A 22,384-nucleotide genomic window follows, 5' to 3' on the forward strand; every position below is an offset into this window, starting at 1 on the left:
CATAACACTAACACCGGCTCCAAGATCACATAAAGCAGTTTTAACATAGTTTCTTTTAATGGAGCATGGTATAGTTGGTACTCCTGGATCCTAGTTTCTTCGGTATTCCACCCTTAAAAGTATAATTAGCAAGCATGGTGGAAATTTCAGCTTTCGGTATCTTTCTTTTATTAGTAACAATATCTTTCATGTACTTAGCATAAGGATTCATTTTGAGCATATCAGTTAATCACATACGCAAAAAGATAGGTCTAATCATTTCAGCAAAGCGCTCAAAATCCTCATCATCCTTTTTCTTGGATGGTTTGGGAGGAAAAGGCATGGGTTTCTGAACCCATGGTTCTCTTTCTTTACCGTGTCTCCTAGCAACAAAGTGTCTCTTATCATAACATTGATTCTTTGATTGTGGGTTATCAAGATCAACAACAGGTTCAATTTCTACATCATTATCATTGCTAGGTTGAGCATCATCATGAACATCATCATTACCATTTTCATTAGGTTCATGTTCATTACCAGATTGTGTTTCAGCATTAGAAATAGAGATATCATTTGGATTCTCAGGTGGTTCAACAATAGGTTCACTAGGAGCATGCAAAGTCCTATCATTTTTCCTTTTCTTCCTTTTAGAGGGACTAGGTGCATCAATATTATTTCTCTGAGAATCTTGCTCAATTCTCTTAGGATGGCCTTCAGGATACAAAGGTTCCTGAGTCATTTCACCAGTTCTAGTAGCCACTCTAACAGCATAATCATTATTCTTACTATTCAATTCATTCAGCAAATCATTTTGAGCTTTAAGTACTTGTTCTACTTGAGTGGTAACCATAGAAGCATGTTTAGTAATGAGTTTAAGTTCACCTTTAACTCTAGACATATAATCACCCACGTGTTCAAGTGTATTGGAATTGTATTTCAATTGTCTACCAAAATAAGCATTGAAGTTTTCTTATTTGACAATAAAATTATCAAACTCTTCTAAGCATTGTCTAGCAGACTTATAGTGAGGAATATCACCTTCATCAAATCTATAGAGAGAATTTACCTTTACTACCTGTGTCGGGTTATCAAGACCATGAGTTTCTTCAATAGGTAATGGATTAAGATCTTATATTTCTTCAACAGGCGGTAAATTAAGACCATGTATTTCTTCAATAGGAGGTAAATTCTGAACATCTTCAGCTTTAATACCTTTTTCTTTCATAGATTTCTTTGCTTCTTGCATATCTTCAGGACTGAGAAATAGAACACCCCTCTTCTTCGGAGTTGGTTTAGGAATAGCCTCAGGAAGTGTCCAATTATTTTCATTTGTTAACATATTATTTAATAGAATTTCAGCTTCATCCGGTGTTCTTTCCCTGAAAACAGAACCAGCACAACTATCCAGGTAATCTCTGGAAGCATCGGTTAGTCCATATAAAAGATATCAAGTATTTCATTTTTCTTAAGAGGATGATCAGGCAAAGCATTAAGTAATTGGAGAAGCCTCCCCCAAGCTTGTGGGAGACTCTCTTCTTCAATTTGCACAAAATTATATATGTCCCTTAAAGCAGCTTGTTTCTTATGAGCAGGGAAATATTTAGCAGAGAAGTAATAAATCATATCCTGGGGACTACGCACACAACCAGGATCAAGAGAATTGAACCATATCTTAGCATCACCCTTTAATAATAACGAAAATATTTTAAGGATATATAGGTAGCGAGATTTCTCATCATTAGTGAACAGGGTGGATATATCATTAAATTTAGTAAGATGTGCCACAACAGTTTCAGATTCATAGCCATGAAAAGGACCAGATTCAACCAAAGTAATTATATCAGGATCAACAGAGGATTCATAATCCTTATCAGTAACACAGATAGGTGAAGTAGCAAAAGCAGGGTCAGGTTTCATTCTAGCATTAAGAGATTGCTGCTTCCATTTAGCTAATAACCTTTTGAGCTCGTATCTATCTTTGCAAGCTAAAATAGCTATAGCAGCTTCTTTTTCCAAAACATAACCCTCAGGAACAACAGGCGATTCATATTTATTAGGGGGAGAGTCTTCATCATCACTTCCATCAATGTTATCAGTTTCAATAATTTCATTCTCTCTAACCCTAGCAAGTTGTTCATCAAGAAATTCACCAAGTGGCACAGTAGTATCAAGCATAGTAGTAGTTTCATCATAAGTATCATGCATAGCAGAAGTGGCATCATCAATAACATGCGACATATCAGAATGAATAGTAGAAGCAGGTTTAGGTGTCGCAAGCTTACTCAAAACAGAAGGTGAATCAAGTGCAGAGCTAGATGGCAGTTCCTTATCTCCCCTCGTAGTTGAGGGATAGATTTTTGTTTTCTCGTCTTTTAAGTTCTTCATAGTGACCAGCAGATATAAATCCCAAGTGACTCAAAGAATAGAGCTATGCTCCCCGGCAACAGCGCCAGAAAATAGTCTTGATAACCCACAAGTATAGGGGATCGCAACAATTTTCGAGGGTAGAGTATTCAACCCAAATTTATTGATTTGACACAAGGGGAGCCAAAGAATATTCTCAAGTATTAGCAGTTGAGTTGTCAATTCAACCACACCTGGATTACTTAATATCTGCAGCAAAGTATTTAGTAGCAAAGTAATATGGAAGTAACGGTAACAGTAAGAAAAGTAATATTTTTGGGTTTTGTAGTGATTGTAACAGTAGCAACGGAAAAGTAAATAAGCGAAGAACAGTATGTGAAAAGCTCGTAGGGATTGGATCGGTGATGGAGAATTATGCCGGATGCGGTTCATCATGTAACAGTCATAACATAGGGTGACACAGAACTAGCTCCAATTCATCAATGTAATGTAGGCATGTATTCCGAATATAGTCATACGTTCTTATGGAAAAGAACTTGCATGACATCTTTTGTCCTACCCTCCCGTGGCAGCGGGGTCCTAATGGAAACTAAGGGATATTAAGGCCTCCTTTTAATAGAGTACCGGACCAAAGCATTAACACATAGTGAATACATGAACTCCTCAAACTATGGTCATCACCGGGAGTGGTCCCGATTATTGTCACTTCGGGGTTGCCGGATCATAACACATAGTAGGTGACTATAGACTTGCAAGATAGGATCAAGAACTCACATATATTCATGGAAACATAATAGGTTCAGATCTGAAATCATGGCACTCGGGCCCTAGTGACAAGCATTAAGCATAGCAAAGTCATAGCAACATCAATCTCAGAACATAATGGATACTAGGGATCAAACCCTAACAAAACTAACTCGATTACATGATAAATCTCATCCAACCCATCACCGTCCAGCAAGCCTACGATGGAATTACTCATGCACGGCGGTGAGCATCATGAAATTGGTGATGGAGGATGGTTGATGATGACGACGGCAACGGATTCCCCTCTCCGGAGCCCCGAACGGACTCCAGATCAGCCCTCCTGAGAGGTTTTAGGGCTTGGCGGCGGCTCCGTATTGTAAAACGCTATGAATCCTTCTCTCTGATTTTTTTCTCCCCGAAAGTGAATATATGGAGTTGGAGTTGAGGTTGGTGGAGCATCAGGGGGCCCACGAGGCAGGGGGGTGCGCCCAGGGGGGCAGGCGCGCCCCCACCCTCATGGACAGGGTGTGGGCCCCCTGACGTGGATTTTGCTTCTAGTATTTTTAATATTTTCCAAAAGATGTTCCGTGGAGTTTCAGGTCATTCTGAGAACTTTTCTTTCTGCACATAAATAACACCATGGAAAGTCTGCTGAAAACAGCGTCAGTCCGGGTTAGTTCCATTCAAATCATGCAAGTTAGAGTCCAAAACAAGGGCAAAAGTGTTTGGAAAAGTAGATACGATGGAGACGTGTCACACATCAATAACATGTATATCAAATATAGCTTGTTCACTTTGCCATCCTTCTTATCCGCCAAATACTTGGGGCAGTTCCGCTCCAGTGACCAGTCCCTTTGCAGTAGAAGCACTCAGTTTCAGGCTTAGGTCCAGACTTGGGCTTTTTTACTTGAGCAGCAACTTGCTTGCCGTTCTTCTTGAAGTTCCCTTTTCTTCCCTTTGTCCCTTTAGTTGAAACTAGTGGTCTTGTTAACCATCAACACTTGATGCTCTTTCTTGATTTCTACCTTCGTTGATTTCAGCATCGCGAAGAGCTCGGGAATTACTTTCGTCATCCCTTGCATATTATAGTTCATCACGAAGTTCTAATAACTTGGTGATAGTGACTAGAGAATTCTATCAATTACTATCTTATCTGGAAGATTAACTCCCACTTGATTCAAGCAATTGTAGTACCCAGACAATCTGAGCAAATGCTCATTGGTTGAGCTATTCTCCTCCATCTTGTAGGCAAAGTACTGTCAGAGGTCTCATACCTCTTGACACGGGCTTGAGTATGAAATACCAATTTCAACTCTTGGAACATCTTATATGCTCCGTGGCGTTCAAAACATTTTTGAAGTCCCGGTTCTAAGCCGTAAAGCATGGTGCACTTAACTATAAAGTAGTCATCATACCGAGCTTTTGTCAAAACGTTCATAACGTCTGCATCTACTCCTGCAATAGGTCTGTCACCTAGCGGTGCATCAAGGACATAATTCTTCTGTGCAGCAATGAGGATAAACCTCAGATCACGGATCCAACCCGCATCATTGCTACTAACATCTTTCAACTTAGTTTTCTCTAGGAACATATAAAAATTAAACGGGGAGCAACATCGCGAGCTATTGATTTACAACATAGATATGCTAATACTACCAGGACTAAGTTCATGATAAATTAAAGTTCAATTAATCATATTACTTAAGAACTCCCACTTAGATAGACATCCCTCTAATCCTCTAAGTGATCACGTGATCCAAATCAACTAAACCATGTCCGATCATCACGTGAGATGGAGTAGTTTCAATGGTGAACATCACTATGTTGATCATATCTTCTATATGATTCACGCTCGACCTTTCGGTCTCCGTGTTCCGAGGCCATATCTGTTATATGCTAGGCTCGTCAAGTTTAACCTGAGTATTCCGCGTGTGCAACTGTTTTGCACCCGTTGTATTTGAACGTAGAGCCTATCACACCCGATCATCACGTGGTGTCTCAACAGGAAGAAGTTTCGCAACGGTGCATACTCAGGGAGAACACTTATACCTTGAAATTTAGTGAGAGATCATCTTATAAAGCTACCGCCAAACTACGCAAAATAAGATGTATAAAAGATAAACATCACATGCAATCAAAATATGTGACATGATATGGCCATGATCATCTTGCGCCTTTGATCTCCATCTCCAAAGTACCGTCATGATCTCTATTGTTACCGGCATGACACCATGATCTCCATCATCTTGATCTCTATCAACGTGTCGTCACATGATCGTCTGACCAACTATTGTTGTTGCAACTATTGCTATCGCATAGTGATAAAGTAAAGCAATTATTTGGCACTTGCATCTTATGCAATAAAGAGACAACCATAAGGCTTCTGCCAGTTGCCGATAACTTTGACAAAACATGATCATCTTATACAACAACTTATATCTCATCACATCTTGACCATATCACATCACAACATGCCCTGCAAAAACAAGTTAGATGTCCTCTACTTTGTTGTTGCAAGTTTTACGTGGCTGCTACGGGCTGAGCAAGAACCGTTCTTACCTACGCATCAAATCCACAACGATAGTTTGTCAAGTTGGTGCTGTTTTAACCTTCTCAAGGACCGGGCGTAGCCACACTCGGTTCAACTAAAGTTGGAGAAACTAACACCCGCCAGCCACCTATGTGCAAAGCACGTCGGTAGAACCAGTCTCGCGTAAGCGTACGCGTAATGTCGGTCTGGCCCGCTTCATCCAACAATACCGCCGAACCAAAGTATGACATGCCGGTAAGCAGTATGACTTGTATCGCCCACAACTCACTTGTGTTCTACTCGTGCATATGACATCTACGCATAAAACCAGGCTCGGATGCCACTGTTGGGGAACGTAGTAATTTCAAAATTTTCCTACGCACACGCAGGATCATGGTGATGCATAGCAACGAGAGGGGAGAGTGTTGTCCACGTACCCTCGTAGACCGAAAGCGGAAGCGTTAGCACAACGCAGTTGATGTAGTCGTACGTCTTCACGATCCGACCGATCAAGTACCGAACGCACGGCACCTCCGAGTTCAGCACACGTTCAGCACGATGACGTCCCTCGAACTCCGATCCAGCCAAGTGTTGAGGGAGAGTTTCGTCAGCACGACGGCATGGTGACGATGATGATGTTCTACCGACGCAGGGCTTCGCCTAAGCACCGCTACGATATTATCGAGGTGGACTATGGTGGAGGGGGGCACCGCACACGGCTAAAAGACCAATGATCAATTGTTGTGTCTCCAAGGGGTGCCCCCTCCCCGTATATAAAGGAGTGGAGGAGGGGGAGGGCCGGCCCTCTCTATGGCGCGCCCTAGGAGGAGTCCTACTCCCACCGGGAGTAGGATTCCCCCCATCCAAGTAGTAGGAGTCAAGGAAAGGGGAGAGAGAAGAGAAGGAAGGAGGGGGCGCAGCCCCTCCCCCTAGTCCAATTCGGGAGAGCTCCTCGCTGGCGCCTTATGCGCCAACAAACGAACCCAGCGCCCACGCTCCTGGTTATGTGGGCTGGCCCAAAAACGAGCCGCGCAGCTCATTCAACGTGCGCCTTTCGACCATCGCTTCCTGTTTCTAACACAAAAGGACGATCGCATCGTGGTTCACTTCTCGTGGTTGACCGGTCAACTGTTGATCGCTAGCTCCTTTTCCTTAGTGCACCTTTTGTTCCTGCGTACACATGGATCTGAAAAAATTACGAAATTCAAAAACAGTTCACTAATTTGAAAAGGTTCATCAATTCTAAAAGAAGTTAATCAAAATTTGAACACAAAAATTGAGAAAAATTCATCGGATTTAAAAAAATTCGTCGGATTTAAAAAAAGTTCATCGGATTTGAAAAAAAGTTCATCGGATTTGAAAAAAATTCATCGGATTTGAAAAAAAGTTCATCGGATTTGAAAAAATTTCATCGGATTTGAAAAAAAGCTCATCGGATTTGAAAAAGTTCGTCGAATTTGACAAAAAGTTCATTGAGTTCGACAAAAAGTTCATCGAGTTTGAAGAAAAGTTCATCAAATTGAAAAAAAGTTCACCGATTTTTGGAAAAAGTTCATCGAATTTGAAAAAAGTTCACCGGTTTTTTGGTCGCCTTTGAAAAAGTTCACGAATTTGAAGAAAGAGAAAAAACAAAGATAGAAAAAAGAAAGAAAACTGGAAAAACAGATGCCTTTTTCTCGTTTTATAAAGAAAAGAAAAGGAACGATTCTACCACATGAGGTCAACTAGTCCAACTGGTTGGTGCGATCGCTAGCTAAACGAACGGGCGGGGTTCGAGTCGCGGCAGGCGCACCTTTTTTGGGGGTTTTCAAGAAACAAACAACAAAGCGGGATGGGCCGGCCCGCTATGAAACCAAGTGTAAACGGGGGTGTGCGCCCTGAACGAAATGGCCTGTATTCGGCGCTTAAGGCGCCGAATAGGATTCAGCCCGGACTAGGCCTTGGGGGGGGGTGCAGCCTCTCCTCTCTCTTTCCCCTAAAGCCCAATAAGGCCCATATACTCCCCGGCGAATTCCCGTAACTCTCCGGTACTCCGAAAAATACCCGAATCACTCGGAACTTTCCGATGTCTGAATATAGTCGTCCAATATATCGATCTTTACGTCTCGACCATTTCGAGACTCCTCGTCATGTCCCCGATCTCATCCGGGACTCCGAACTACCTTAGGTACATCAAAACACATAAACTCATAATGTAACCGTCATCGAACTTTAAGCGTGCGGACCCTACGGGTTTGAGAACAATGTAGATATGACCGAGACACGTCTCCGGTCAATAACCAATAGCGGAACCTGGATGCTCATATTGGCTCCCACATATTCTACGAAGATCTTTATCGGTCAAACCGCATAACAACATACGTTGTTCCCTTTGTTCCCTTTGTCATCGGTATGTTACTTGCCCGAGATTCGATCGTCGGTATCTCAATACCTAGTTCAATCTCGTTACCGGCAAGTCTCTTTACTCATTCCGTAATACATCATCCCGCAACTAACTCATTAGTTACAATGCTTGCAAGGTTTATAGTGAAAGTGCGTTATATCGACTAGAGGGGGGTGAATAGGCGATTTTTATGAATTCTTCACTGAGGAATTTGCTAGTGAGGAAATTCCTTAGCGAAGAACTACTTGCAGCGGAATAAGTACTCAAAAGTATGCATAGCAGAACACAAGCATAGTCATCATGATGAAATGAAAACAAGCACAGAGTACAGAAAGCGTAAACACAGGATAACACAGGATGAAGACAAACAGACTGAAGAAATTGAACTGAGGAAATTGAGAAAGTCTTCAGTCAAAGTCTTCAAACACAGATATGAACAAGTGCACAACACAGTAATGAGGAAATGAAAGAGTTGAGGAAATAGAACCAGTAAGCTTGGTGAAGACAATGATTTGGTAGACCAGTTCCAACTGCTGTCTCAGTTGTACGTCTGGTTGGAGCGGCTAGGTATTTAAACCTGAGGACACATAGTCCTGGACACACAGTCCTCATCGTATTCTCCTTGAACTAAGGTCACACAGACCTCGTCCAATCACTCGTGGTAAGTCTTCAGGTGACTTCCAAACCTTCACAAACTTGGTCACTCGGCGATCCAGAATTTCCTCTTGGATGCTCTAGACCATGACGCCTAACCATCTGGAAGAAGCACAGTCTTCAAAGGTAACAAGCGTCGGATCCACGCAAGATCAATCTCTTCAGTGATGCTCAATCACTTTGGGTTTGTAGGTGTTTGGGTTTGGGTTTTCCTCACTTGATGATTTTTGCTCAAAGTCCTCGAAGGATGGGATGCTCTCAATTGACAAGTGTCAGTTTCTCTTGGAGCAGCCAACCAGCTAGTGGTTGTAGGGGGCAGCTATTTATAGCCTAGGGAGCAGCCCGTCATGATAAGACATAAATGCCCTTCAATGATATGACCGTTAGGTGGGTAGATATTTTGGGACAGCTGGCGCATAGCACAGCAACGGTCGGAAATTTGAGTATCAAATTCCTCAGGGCTATCATGTTCCTCACTGTGTAGGCAATCCGCACTGGCGAATTCCTAACTCCTCAGTCAGAACAAATTCCTCAGAGACCAGAAGAACTTCGTCTCTGTCACTGAAGAATATGACTGAACTGTATGAGATTTCCAATGGCTTCACTCGAAGGGATTGGTAGGTGTAGGATTTTGAGTTGAGTATCACATGGAAATTTTTCCTTAGTATTTCCTCGACCCCCTTTAACAGTACGGTGTTTCCTATGACTCAAGAAAGAGAAAATGAAACTACGAAAACAAAAGTCTTCACGCTTCATGTTCCTCAAACGAATACCAAGTCTTCAAGGTCACACCAATTTCTTCACTTTCAAAGTCTTCAGAAATCCAAAGTCTTCAGTCGAAGGACTTCATTTTTAGGGGTCGACTTTCTCTGTAAATATCAAACTCCTCATAGACTTATAGACCCGTGTACACTCATAAACACATTAGTCCCTTAACCTATAAGTCCTCAATACACCAAAATCACTAAGGGGCACTAGATGCACTTACAATCTCCCCCTTTTTGGTGATTGATGACAATATAGGTTAAGTTTTCAACGGGGATAAACATATGAAGTGTAAATACTGATACTGAGGAATTTGATTGCAAGATATAGAAGAAATCCCCCTGAAGATGTGCATAGTGAGGAATTTGCTTTAGAAGCAATGCACACTTGAAGAGTTGAATCATGGAGGTCTCCCCCTATATCTTGTAATTCATACACGCATTTGACATAATATATGAAGAATTTGAAATGCATGATGAAATATGGTGACTGATGTAATTCAGCATGCGTGCAATAACATTAACGAGGAATAAGCATGCAGAAGAAACAACAAAAGTATCAGGCCACCATAGAGTTTAAGTTTACAACTCGATCCAACAAAGTCATCAGAAGAACGAGAGTTGTAACTTTAGAAAAAACACCCATATAAGATAGACCCGCTTGAAGACTAACTCAAATTTCTCCCCCTTTGTCATCAAATGACCAAAAGGGTCGAAAATGAGGACTAACGCCCCTGAAGAATATCAAGGTGATGAAGGAGCGCCAGCGTTGTTGGGGTCGTTTGTTGATGTAGGGCCTGCTGCAGTGTCGTCCAAGTCTTCATGTTCATCAGTGTCACGTGATGAAGAATAGGAGCTGGCCACCAAGGAAGGAACCTTGACCTTCTTGTACTTCTTCGGAGGAGGTGCAACCCAGTCAAGATCTTCCTTGAGACCCATTTTCTTCAGATCTTCTTCACCATATATGTGCGACAGAACAGCCCAGGTGCGGTTGAGGGTTTCATGAAGGTAGTAATGGTTTTTCTTCACTGCATTATGGGTAGCAGTCATGTTGTGAAGAATTGAACCAAACTGACGCTTGACCCATTTATGATTGCGATCAACCTTCTGGTGAAGACCGAGGAGAGGCTCACGGTCAGTCATCACCCTGGGTGCTGTGCCTTGAGGATTTTGCTTGGGTGCGTTTGCGGCAGAGTCATGGGTGGAGAGTCATCATTGGTGGAGTAGGATGCAGCCTTGCGAAATTGACCGTCCAATGGACGAATGCCTTCATCAATTACAGCAGTAGCCTTGCCCTTTTCATCAGCTGAGGAAAATGTCTGTTTCAGGGCTTCAATCGGGGGCAAGTGGCTGCAATGGTTCAGTGTATCAGCTTTGTAGTTGAGTGAAGACCTTGTTCTGATGAATCTCATAATCCATGGTGCATAAGGCTTCAACTCAAATGGTGACATTGTGACATTGGCCAGAGTCCTCATGAAGAAATCATGGAAGTTGACGGGAACGCCATGAATGATATTGAAAAGCAGATTCTTCATGATGCCAACGACTTCTTCTTCATTTGAGTCGTGGCCCTTGATAGGACTCAATGTCTTCATCAGAATGCGATAGACAGTCCGAGGCACATACAACAATTTCTTCACAAGGAATTTTGTTCTTGGGGCCTGACCTGGCTTCAAAGGCTTCATCATCACTTGCATATAGTGATCGGTAAGCTCAGGTTCATTGTAGACGCAACAAGCACCTTCAAGGGGCGGACTGAGAGGCAAAGCACGAAGCAATTCAGTGGCTGGTGCATTGTAGTGAGTGTTTTCAGACATCCAGTCCAGCACCCATGTATTCACGTCTTCAGAGTTGCCGGTGATGTGCAGAGTTGTATAAAATTGAAGAATTAGCTCTTCATTCCAATCACATATGTCAGTGCAGAAATTTAACAGTCCAGCGTCGTAGAGAACACTGAGGACTGGCCCGAAGCATGGCAGAGATTCCATATCTACGTGAGGAATGTGCTCATGATCGAAGACTTTGTCTTTGTTGAACATCACCGAGGAATAGAAATTTGCCTAGCTGGCAGTCCAGAAACGCCTCTTCCTTATGCAAGCAGAGTCATAAGGGTTGTAATCAGTGAAGAATACGTGCTTGCCAAACAAGGCATCAGCCTTGAATTTTTGCTTCCTTGAGAATGGATCCGTTGGCTTGGGCAGTGGAGTGTCAGTCAGTTGCATGATGACCTCAGGAATCGCAATCTCAGGTTCTCCAGGCTGAGGAATTTTTGGTTCCCCTTCAGTGGGAGCCTGGTTCTTCAATTCTTCATTCTCATTTTCTTCAGCACTAGTGGCTGGAATGTCTTCATGAGCTTCATCAGATCCCATTTGAACTGTAGTTGCTGGGGACTGAGGAATTTGCTGCAGTGGAGTGAAGAGTGGAGAATTGGGGTGCTGACTTTCCCAAAAGTCATCATTCATTACTGGTGTGGTACAGCCAATGTCCACATCTTCTTCTTCAATTTCTTCAACGCCAGCCTCTTCAGCAGTAAACTGAGGCATAGGCGAGGAAACTGTGGGGGTTGAAGGGATTTTATCCACTTCAATTTCTTCATCCATCTGCTCTGACGTAGCAGCAGAAGGATTTTCTTCATCAGATCCGCTAGGGATCACATATTCTTCATCAAAAGGGATGATTTCCTTTGATGGCATGGAGGAAACTGGAACAACATCAATTGGATGAGCAAATGAGCTTGTCAATTTCTTCATCTTCTTCGGTGCTGAAGAATCTGAAGGAGCTGATGCTTTCCTTTTTCTTCACTGCTGCACGCTCTGCAGCCTTGGTCTTCTTCACATCTGATGCAGATGGGAGGATTGGAGTTGGAGTAGGCGTAGGAGGAGCAGAGGAATGTGGTTGATTTTCTTCAGGCACAACTGATGCAGTTGCCCTGACCTCTTCATTTTCTTCAGGCGCATCACTAGTGGGTGCTCTGGCAATTTCTTCAGCGGCTGGAATGCAGTCATCAGCCCTGGAACTCACATTTTCTTCAGCAGCCTGATTTTCATTAGCGGTGCTGGCATATTCTTCAGTTGGCTGAGCAGAGGCTTCAGCCTGAGGAATTTCTTGTTGCGATGGGGCTGCAACATTTGAAGTGAACATCTTAGTCAGTTTGACAAACCTGACCTTGGCTCCTTTCCAATCAGCATAGTAAGCATTGAAATCATCGCTGAGGACTTTGATTTCAGATTGGATCTTCACAAGTTCATCAGTTGTCATAGAGACAACGTTGTTCTTCAGGAATTTCTCCTTCCTGTACTGAGCTTTCTTGAGCTGTCTGGCCTTCTCAAATTTCCATTTTTCTTCTTGGATGAAGGCAGTCAGCATATGACATTGACCAGGAGTCAGCTGGAAGTCAGGCATAGGAGTGTTTGGGTCCTTGTGCTAGAGGTCAATGTAGTCGAGGATCAACTTTGGATCCAAAAGCAGTGGCACATCTGTGCCCTTGGCTCTAGCGGCCCTGACTTGCCTATCTCTGATGATTTCAGCAAGTTCTTCAGACGGTACTTGGAAGGCGACCTGCTTCTTATGAGTACTTGGGCGAGAGCCTCGTCCAGCAGTGGTCTTGTTGTCTTCAGCAGAGATGGTCCTGTTGAAGAATTTGGTGCAGCTGAGGAACTAGCTGAAGCTCCTGAGGCAATAGAGATGCCTGTAGTCCTTTGGCACGTGGCGAGATGCACAGGTGCTGAGGATTTTGACGGAGCAACTGAGGACTTTGGAGGAGCAGGAACGGCTTGAGGAATTGGTCGTGAGGGCTTAGCTGAGGAATTTGGCCGTAAGGGCATTGAAGGAGAGGCACTTGGCTTGTGAGCAGCTTCTTTGCCATGGATTTCTTCGGCCTTACAGAGGCCTCAGCAGCTGCAGCAGTAGTAGAGTCTTCGTTGAATTTCTTCACTACATCTTTTGCCTGTTTGGCCAACTTGGCCTGGCGCTTGGCCCATTCTTCAGGAAAATCATCACTGCGCTTGATGCTAGTGGGATCTGCCTCTTGGCCAGGTGCCAATGGTGGTCTTGAGCATGGAGGAGTAACAACGAATTTCTTCATGTATTTTGGAGTCACATACCTGTACTCCCTCCACTCTTTTGCCCATCTCCTTTCTATCCTCTGAATGCGCACCTTGCGTTGATTTTTATCTTCCTCAGGGGGTGTGCAGTACCCAGCATAAATGTCCTCAGGGATTTCAAAGGCAGTATTGATTTCAGGCCTCTTTCCTCCTTTCTGTGGCTTCTTTCCATCAGCCATTTTCTTCAGTTGAGGAATTTGAACAATTGAAGTCTCTGAAGAAGTATGCAACTTTTCTTCAAGGAACGCTGCAAATGAGTTAAGTTGATGAGAACCTAGTGATTCAGCAGCGGACATGAGTACCTGTGAACAGAGTATAGTTGCGAGGAATTTGGAGAGGTCATATGCGTTCTCAGAAGGTTTTTCAAAAAGAACAAGTTTGAGGAATTTGACCAGTTGAGTCTTGAAGAATTTCACTAAGCTTTCTTTGTCTTAGGTTCCAGAGTTGTATAGATCGAAGATCCACACAATTGAGGAATCTTGAAGAAAAATGATGCTTAGGGAAACGAATCAAGAACAGATGAGATGTGAGGTGTTTAGTGTGTGAAAAATTTGAAGAATAAACACCTTTGAAGATTTTTTAGGAATCATTTGAATCAAAAGGGGCAGTAAAAGTAACTGTAGCGACCAGACCTCAAATGGCCTGTGCTGCTGTGCACCAGTGTCATCCCTGGATCAGTAATGCTGACACGCACAGTACAAATGGAGGATTTATAACAGAGTAGCAATCACACGCTTATTACATCGAATATCTCTGAAGAGATTAAGTATGATAAACATGGCTTAAGGCCATCTAACAACGATAACAGCGGAAGACTTGGAAGATAAGTGAGTCCATCAACTCCAGCGGCATCACTGAGTATAAGACCACGACCTAAAGCACCTTACTCGTCGTCTGAAAAGTCTGCAACATGAAACGTTGCAGCCCGAAAACGGGTCAGCACATAGAATATGCTGGCAAAGTAACACATAGAGAACAATGAACACTGATAATGCTATACTATATGCATATATGGCTGGTGGAAAGCTCTATGGTTACAGTTTTGCGAAAAGCCAATTTTATCCTACTTCAAAAGAAATAAATTTTATTTAACTATCATGGTGGTTGAAACATTGAGAAGGTACCTCCAACTCAATCCCAATTAAGTATCATCATTACCCCAACAAAATTAATTATAAGTATCACGGTGATGAGATTCAAATGATAATCCAGGTACTAGATACTCAAGTTGTCCATAACCGGGGACACGGCTAATCATGATCGGTTTGTACACTCTGCAGAGGTTTGCGCACTTTTCCCCACAAGACTCGATCGCCTCCGCTTGATTCTCGCACTGCATGATGTTTGAGAAACGGATGACCGAGACACAGTCTTTCAGAAACAATCACTCTTTACTCTGGATGGACCGGTACACCTACTTTCCCCTACATCTGCTAGTCCACCTCTTCAAGAGATCCTGTAACCTACTCAGCTATGCTAGAGCCCATAATAGCTTGTGGCTGCACACGGAAGTTTCTAGCATGAATAATCTTATGATCCCTTTGAGCCTGGGTGGCGGACCTTATACATACAGACAACACTGGGTTCTCCAGGTGCCTCAATCCACCCAGATGTGAGTTTTAGTTGCCACCTTAAGTTGAACCATTAATAAACATCTCACATCTGTCATGAATATCTCTCAAACCCAATCCACGTCTACGAGCATAGCATGGCAATAATAAAAGCAACGTAGAAGTAACTCCCAAGGGTTTGATAAAGTAAAACAGGTAATAGGTACTACCTCAACTACTTCCCAATACCCACAATTTAATTAGATCCTAATCATGCAATGTGTGAGGAAAACAGATCTAATGCAATAAAAACTGGGTATGAATGGAATATGATCAAAGTGTTACTTGCCTTGCTGATGATCCGCAAAACCTAGCGATTCGAAGTAACAAGCGGCACACTCCGGGTACTCTATCGCAAACAAACAAGCATACAATCAGTACTCATCTAATGCACAGGTAAAACTCGAATGAAAGATCCAACCAGAAAGTTCAACTTAAGAACTCCGGTTTGCAAAAAGAATCAACTCGAAAGAAGCAACGAAAGTCAAACGGCGAAAGAAAGAAACTTCGTTTGCTAATCTGGATCTAGGTCAAATTTTACTGTAGCAAAAACTTGTTTGAGTAGGTTAAACGGAAAGAGAATTTCGAGACGAAACTCTGGGCGCTTGAATCGCCTGATTCCGATAAACGAGCGAGAAGTTAAACAGAATCGAAGATTCGATCAGAAATCGAATCTGAGATAATCGCAGAAAAATCCGACGAAAAAGAAAAACGGACGAACGGTTAAAGAACGGACGTTCGTTAACAGAGAAAAACCGACGAACGCGTTCGTTAAAACGAACGGTTCGGTGAACGCTCGCAAAATAATAAAACCGAAAAAAAACCGATCTAGGGGTTTTTTTTGAACAAAGGTTTTTTTTTGTTTAAAACGAAAACCGGCAAAGAACGGGCGGCGGCAGTACCACGGGGACGGGCTCCGGCGAAGCTCCGGCGGGCTCCGGGCTCGGCGACGGGGTGCGGGGCTCGGGGGGGGGGGGGTGCGGCGGCGGCGGTGGTGAGGAAAGAGAGGGGGGCTATATATATAGGAGGGGGGGTCCGAGCTTGGGGAAGGGGGCACCGGGCAGCGGCGTAGCCGGCCGGGACTCGGCGGCGATCCCGTCTCCGGGACGGAGACGACGGGCGGCGGGGCTGGGCCGTCGGCTGGGCCTTTGGCCCAGTCGGCGCGCGGGCGGATCTTTTTTTTTAAATAAGTTCCGCGGAAAAAAAATTCGTAGAGAAATAAATAAAAATCAGAAAAATATAAAATAAAATTTCCCCGTCTAGTTAGAAAATCTAGAATAGGGTGAACATTTTTTTAAACCAAAATAAATATTTTGAAAACATGCAATATTTTTAATGCAATAAAAATTGCAAATAAAATCCAAATAAATCCAATAAATGATTTTAATATTTTTCCTCCAGTATTTCAATTGTTTTGGAGAAGTCATATTTTCTCCTCTCGTTTATTTTTAAAATTGAAATATTTTTCCGGAGAGAAAATAATTAAAATAAAATCCTCGTCTTATTATTTGATGAAAATCAAATATGAAAATTTGAGAAAATCCCCAACTCTCTCCGAGGGTCCTTGAGTTGCTTAGGATTTATCGGGATTTGTCAAAAATGCAACAAAACATGATATGCAATGATGATCTATGTATAACATTCCAAATTGAAAATTTGGGACGTTACAGTAACTTTTAATTACCCTGAACGAAGAACACGACGAACTGTGAGGTGGAGAAGTGAAGTTCGTGTGTGCAGATCTTCCACGCCCTAACTCGGCGGAGGAAGATGGCTACGGCGGCGGAGTGGAGATTTCCGCGGTCGGCGCGAGTACGGCGGCGATGAGGTCGAGGCAGTGAAGCTCTTCCTCACCGGCGATGATGAAATAGCGGCGGCGCTAGGGTTTGAGAAGCTTGAGCTGGAGAGCGGTCGAGTGGAGTAAAAGAAGTGAGGAAGGGGAGATAGCCACGGTGAAAAAACCGTTCGCCCGAAGAAATTGGACGAACGTGCCCCTGACCCTTCTCATTCGCTTGACATGTGTCACCCACGTACTGAGAAGTGGAGATCGTGTTAGATCATGGGTGAATAGATAAGTATATCGTGGGATGCGGAACGGTTTGAGCGGCAAAGCCGAAATTTTTGGATAAGATAAGTTAAAAGTTCCATTCGCAAATTCTTCAGCTGACAAGGACACAGTGAAGATTTTGAACGAGTTTCAAATAGAACGCACATGAAGAATTTGTGAATAGATTGGCTTGAGTATAGCATAGATGGGGAAGGGTCCGATCACATTCACATAGCAGAAAAACCATCTTGAAGAATTAGCCATAAGTGAATGCTGTAGAGGACATAAACTCATATATATATATATATAGCCAATGAAGAAAAACGACGGAAACAGTGAAGATTTTGCAAAGTTGAAGAATTTGAACAACTGAGGAAAAACTCAAATTGAAGATTTTCAACTTTTGGTGGTGGCGTGACCCACCGTATAAGAATGATGATTTGAGACACCACGTACAATTGTCGTAGGGTTCTGAGAATCAAATTCTTCATTAATTTCTTCACACTTAGAGTGTTATTCTTCATTGATTGAAGAAACATGTTTCTTCATGTGTTGCGCATCAAGTCATCAATTTTGCATAAGTGTTAGGATGAGTGTCCTTTTCAAAGAACATTCGAAGATTCTAGGATATTTAGCTCACACCGCAACTTGCTAAATCTCTTCTCATCCAAGGGCTTTGTGAAGATATCGGCTAGCTGTTCTTCAGTCTTCACATGCTCAATAGAAATGTCGCCCTTCAACACATGATCGCGAAGAAAATGATGACGAATCTGAATGTGCTTTGTCTTCGACTGTTGAACTGGGTTGTGAGCAATCTTGATGGCACTCTCATTGTCACAGAAGAGAGGCACATTCTTCACGTTGACGCCGTAGTCCTTGAGAGTTTGCTTCATGCACAACAATTGAGCACAGCAAGAGCCAGCATCAATGTACTCAGCTTCAGCAGTAGACAGTGATACGTAGTTCTGTTTCTTCGAGGACCAATAGACCAAAGATCGTCCTAGGAAATGACATGTACCAGATGTTGACTTGCGGTCCACACGATCACCAGCATAGTCAGAGTCAGAATATCCAATGAGATCAAAAGCCGAGCCCTTGGGGTACCATAATCCTAGTGTTGGTGTGTGAGCTAGATATCGAAGAATATGCTTCACAACCTTATGGTGTGATTCCTTCGTGTAGCTTGAAATCGGGCACACATGCAAACACTAAGCATAATATCTGGCCTAGATGCACATAAATACAATAAATAACCAATCATGGAGCGGTATACCTTTTGATCGAAGTCAATACCATTTTCATCAGTGCACAGATGGCCATTTGTGGGCATAGGAATTTTGACGCCTTTGCAATCTTGCATGCCGAATTTCCTCAGTACATCCTTGAGGTATTTCTCCTGAGATATGAATATGCCATTGCGCTGTTGACGAATTTGAAGACCTAAGAAGAATTTCAACTCCCCCATCATAGACATTTGATATTCTTCACTCATCATATAGGCAAATTCATCACTATAACGTTGGTCAGTACAGCCAAAGATGATATCATCAACATATATTTGGCACACAAACAATTCATCATCATATGATTTAGTGAAAAGAGTAGGGTCGAGTGAACCGGGTTTGAAGCCTTTCTTCATGAGGAATTCCTTCAAAGTATCATACCACGCCCGAGGGGCTTGCTTGAGGCCATAGAGGGCCTTATTTAGTCTGAAGACTTTGTCAGGATGCTTAGGATCTTCAAAACCTGGGGGTTGAGCAACATATACTTCTTCCTCAAGCTTACCATTGAGGAATGCACTTTTCACATCCATTTGATATAAAGTGATATCATGATGGTTAGCATAAGCAAGAAATATGCGAATAGCTTCAAGTCTAGCAACAGGTGCAAAAGTTTCATCGAAAACAATTCCTTCAACCTGTGTGTAGCCTTGAGCTACAAGCCGTGCCTTATTCCTCACCACAAGGCCATTTTCATCTTGCTTGTTGCGGTAGATCCACTTTGTGCCAATGATATTGTGTTTGCGAGGATCTGGACGATTGACCAGTTCCTATACGTTGTTGAGCTCGAACTGATGTAATTCTTCTTGCATGGCCTGAATCCACTCAGGCTCTAGAAATGCTTCATCTACCTTAGTGGGCTCTGTGATAGAGACAAAAGCATAGTGCCCACAAAAGTTAGATAAATGTGAAGCTTTTGAGCGTGTGAGAGGACCTGGTGCTTCAATGTCATCGATGATCTTTTCAACTTGCACTTCTTTTGCAACGCGAGGATGAGTTGGTTGTCGTCGAGAAATTTGATCAGCATTTTCTTGTGGCACCCCGATCCGCATGGAGCAGGGGGCCTTCGCACGTCAGCCCAGGATAACACCTGACGCACGACAGGTCCATAATACAACATTCCAGGTACAAGAATATTCATCAAATACATGTGCATCAGAGTACATCATTGATGAATACAATCATGTGGCATAGCCATAAGGCTAGAAAATAACAGCGGGAAGTCTATTAAAATGGCGGCGGAGGAACGGCGAGGGGAGCTCGGGGTCACCGAAATCGGGCGAGACCCGAGGCAACGGCTATGGCGACGGTGGTGGTCAGAGAGGGGCTCCGGGCTCGGGGAGAGGCTCGGGGAGGGATGCATGGCTCTACCCTGAAAACCCAAAGGCTGGCCATCTAATGCGGGACCTGGGATGATGCGCACTCTTGCATCATAGCGGTGAAGGTGAGGGACGGGTGTCGATTGGAACACCAGGTAGTCGGGGCTAGCATTACAGCCAAAGGCTTTGGTGAGCATCTCAGTAAGAAGGGGTGGAAAGCCAGTGTGGTTGACGGCACCGGTGCGGCTGTGAAACTTGGGAGCTTTGAAGGTGCCAGTCATGGCTGGAGTGCTACTAGCTAGGCTTCTCTGCAGGGACATGGTTGACTGAGGGGTGAGCGATACGACGAGCGGAAAGGGGGCTTTTATAGGCAGCTATGCGAGACATGCCCGCATGGTGTGGCCCCTTTCCCTTAATGGCGAATGGCAAGCGGTGTGGCCGACCAGAAAGGATATGGTTGCTATTCCTTCCACGGATAACTAGGCGGGGACAGCGGGGTGAGGACGTGTCGGTCCCGACTACGCCACCTATTGATTAACAGTGGCCATGCCGTATGCAGGGATGGGTCAAATCCCTTAGGGCCATTACCGGTAAATGGTAGCGGTGATCTAATACTAGGATAACCTATGCCAGCCTGGCTGCTCTGATACCATGCCCTGTGGCACCCCGATCAGCATGGAGCAGGGGGCCTTCGCACGTCAGCCCAGGATAACACCTGACGCACGACAGGTCCATAATACAACATTCCATGTACAATAATATTCATCAAATACATGTGCATCAGAGTACATCATTGATGAATACAATCATCTGGCATAGCCATAAGGCTAGAAAATAACAGCGGAAGTCTATTAAAATGGCGGCGGAAGTCTTGGTTTGACAGCATAACAACTCTGGCTGGGCTCCACAACTCACAGGACTGGCAAGATTACGGCCTAGCACGACGGATCAAGCGAGCAATACGGGTACGACCTACAAAACTGGCATGACACGCCAGGTCAGTACATTGAATGTACTTGCAAGACAACCAAATACATAGCATCCAAACAAGCTGCAGACAAAGCAAGAACCGAGCGCATGCAACACCCTATCTCATATCAATTACGAAACATGGCATGATAAAAATCAACTAAGCATGAACAAAATCATAACATCTACTAACATGGCAATGACATGGCATATCAGAACATGATTCTAACATTGTAATAGCAAAACATAGAATTTTATCTCAATCATGGCATAACTTAACATGTCAATCAAAGCATAGCATGGCATCAAGAAACTATGCTGAAAATAAACTACCAATAATATCCAATGCAAACATAGCATGTTAACATTATGCAATCATCTTCTGTTCTATCATGGTTCTTTAAATGCAAATATTGATATATTATTCCAGCAATGCAACCAAACTTGTGCACCGAGTCCCTCGGACTCTCTTATCAACTGTGATCATCTCTGGATCACAAACACACCACCAAAGTGGTCTTTCTCAAGAACAACTCGTGATCCTTATGGCGATCACAACCACGACCAACACTTGGTCTCCAACCGTGATCCTTACGGCGATCACAACCACGACCAATATTTGGCCCGTGATCCTTACGGCGATCACAACCACTTATTTCATCATCAAAATATCGTCGTGACTCCTCACGACTATCTCATAGTTCAAGTTACCATATTCTTGTTATCACATATTTATTTACCAACTTAATTATTTCGGTTTGTCCTCCATTTCGACCAAGACCTGATAGTGGGACCTACTACGAACTGTTGCTATCGATAGACTTTATACACTCTGCAGAGGTAGCACACTGTACCCACACCACGGAACCCATGGCCTCGTCATCCCATTCGGGGTGGACCAACGGCATTCCGACGAAACCAACCTACTGCCATGACGCTCTCCCGGCCACTCCGACCCAATCCCCAACGGGCTGGTCCTGGGTGGCCCCGTGTCTACCAAAGAAACCCCGACCACCGTCGTGGTCAACTCCCACTCGGGGACACTCCCACTCGGGGTCTGGTACCAAAAATCTCAAAAACGAGCACACAAGGTTATGTCCGCTTACCTGATCAGGGTAAGCACGCCCATAACCTTCCCTAGTGGGAGGCACCGGCGAGAGGTCACGACAATAGCTCGCATTAAGGCCTTCCCAAAAAGGCAAATGTGGCTGCACTGAAAAAGTTCGGTTTGGCGGCACTATGACTCGATCCCATCGATGACGGAGGAGGTTTGTTATTATTAACTCATTTTATTAACTTCTCCATCATCATGAGCATATTTAACATGAGTGCAACATGCCGCATACAAATGCACGAACAAAATATTGAACTCCTCAAATGCACGACTATAACATAAAGGACACGACAATAGTATATCAACGGTGCATTACAATCCTCATAGCAGTTTATAACGATGACATGCAAATAAAGTAGAGTAGTGGCATGGCATTATCAATAACAACATTTTAATTAGCATGGCAAAAGATATCATGAAAACACAAGCATGCATAACAGGCATAATAATTGCAGACGAAAATGATGTGAAACAACTGCAACTACACACACACAAGGTGCAAGCAAAGTCAACATGCAAGT

Source organism: Aegilops tauschii, chromosome 6 (assembly GCF_002575655.3).
Source record: "Aegilops tauschii subsp. strangulata cultivar AL8/78 chromosome 6, Aet v6.0, whole genome shotgun sequence".
Classification (NCBI taxonomy): domain Eukaryota; kingdom Viridiplantae; phylum Streptophyta; class Magnoliopsida; order Poales; family Poaceae; genus Aegilops; species Aegilops tauschii.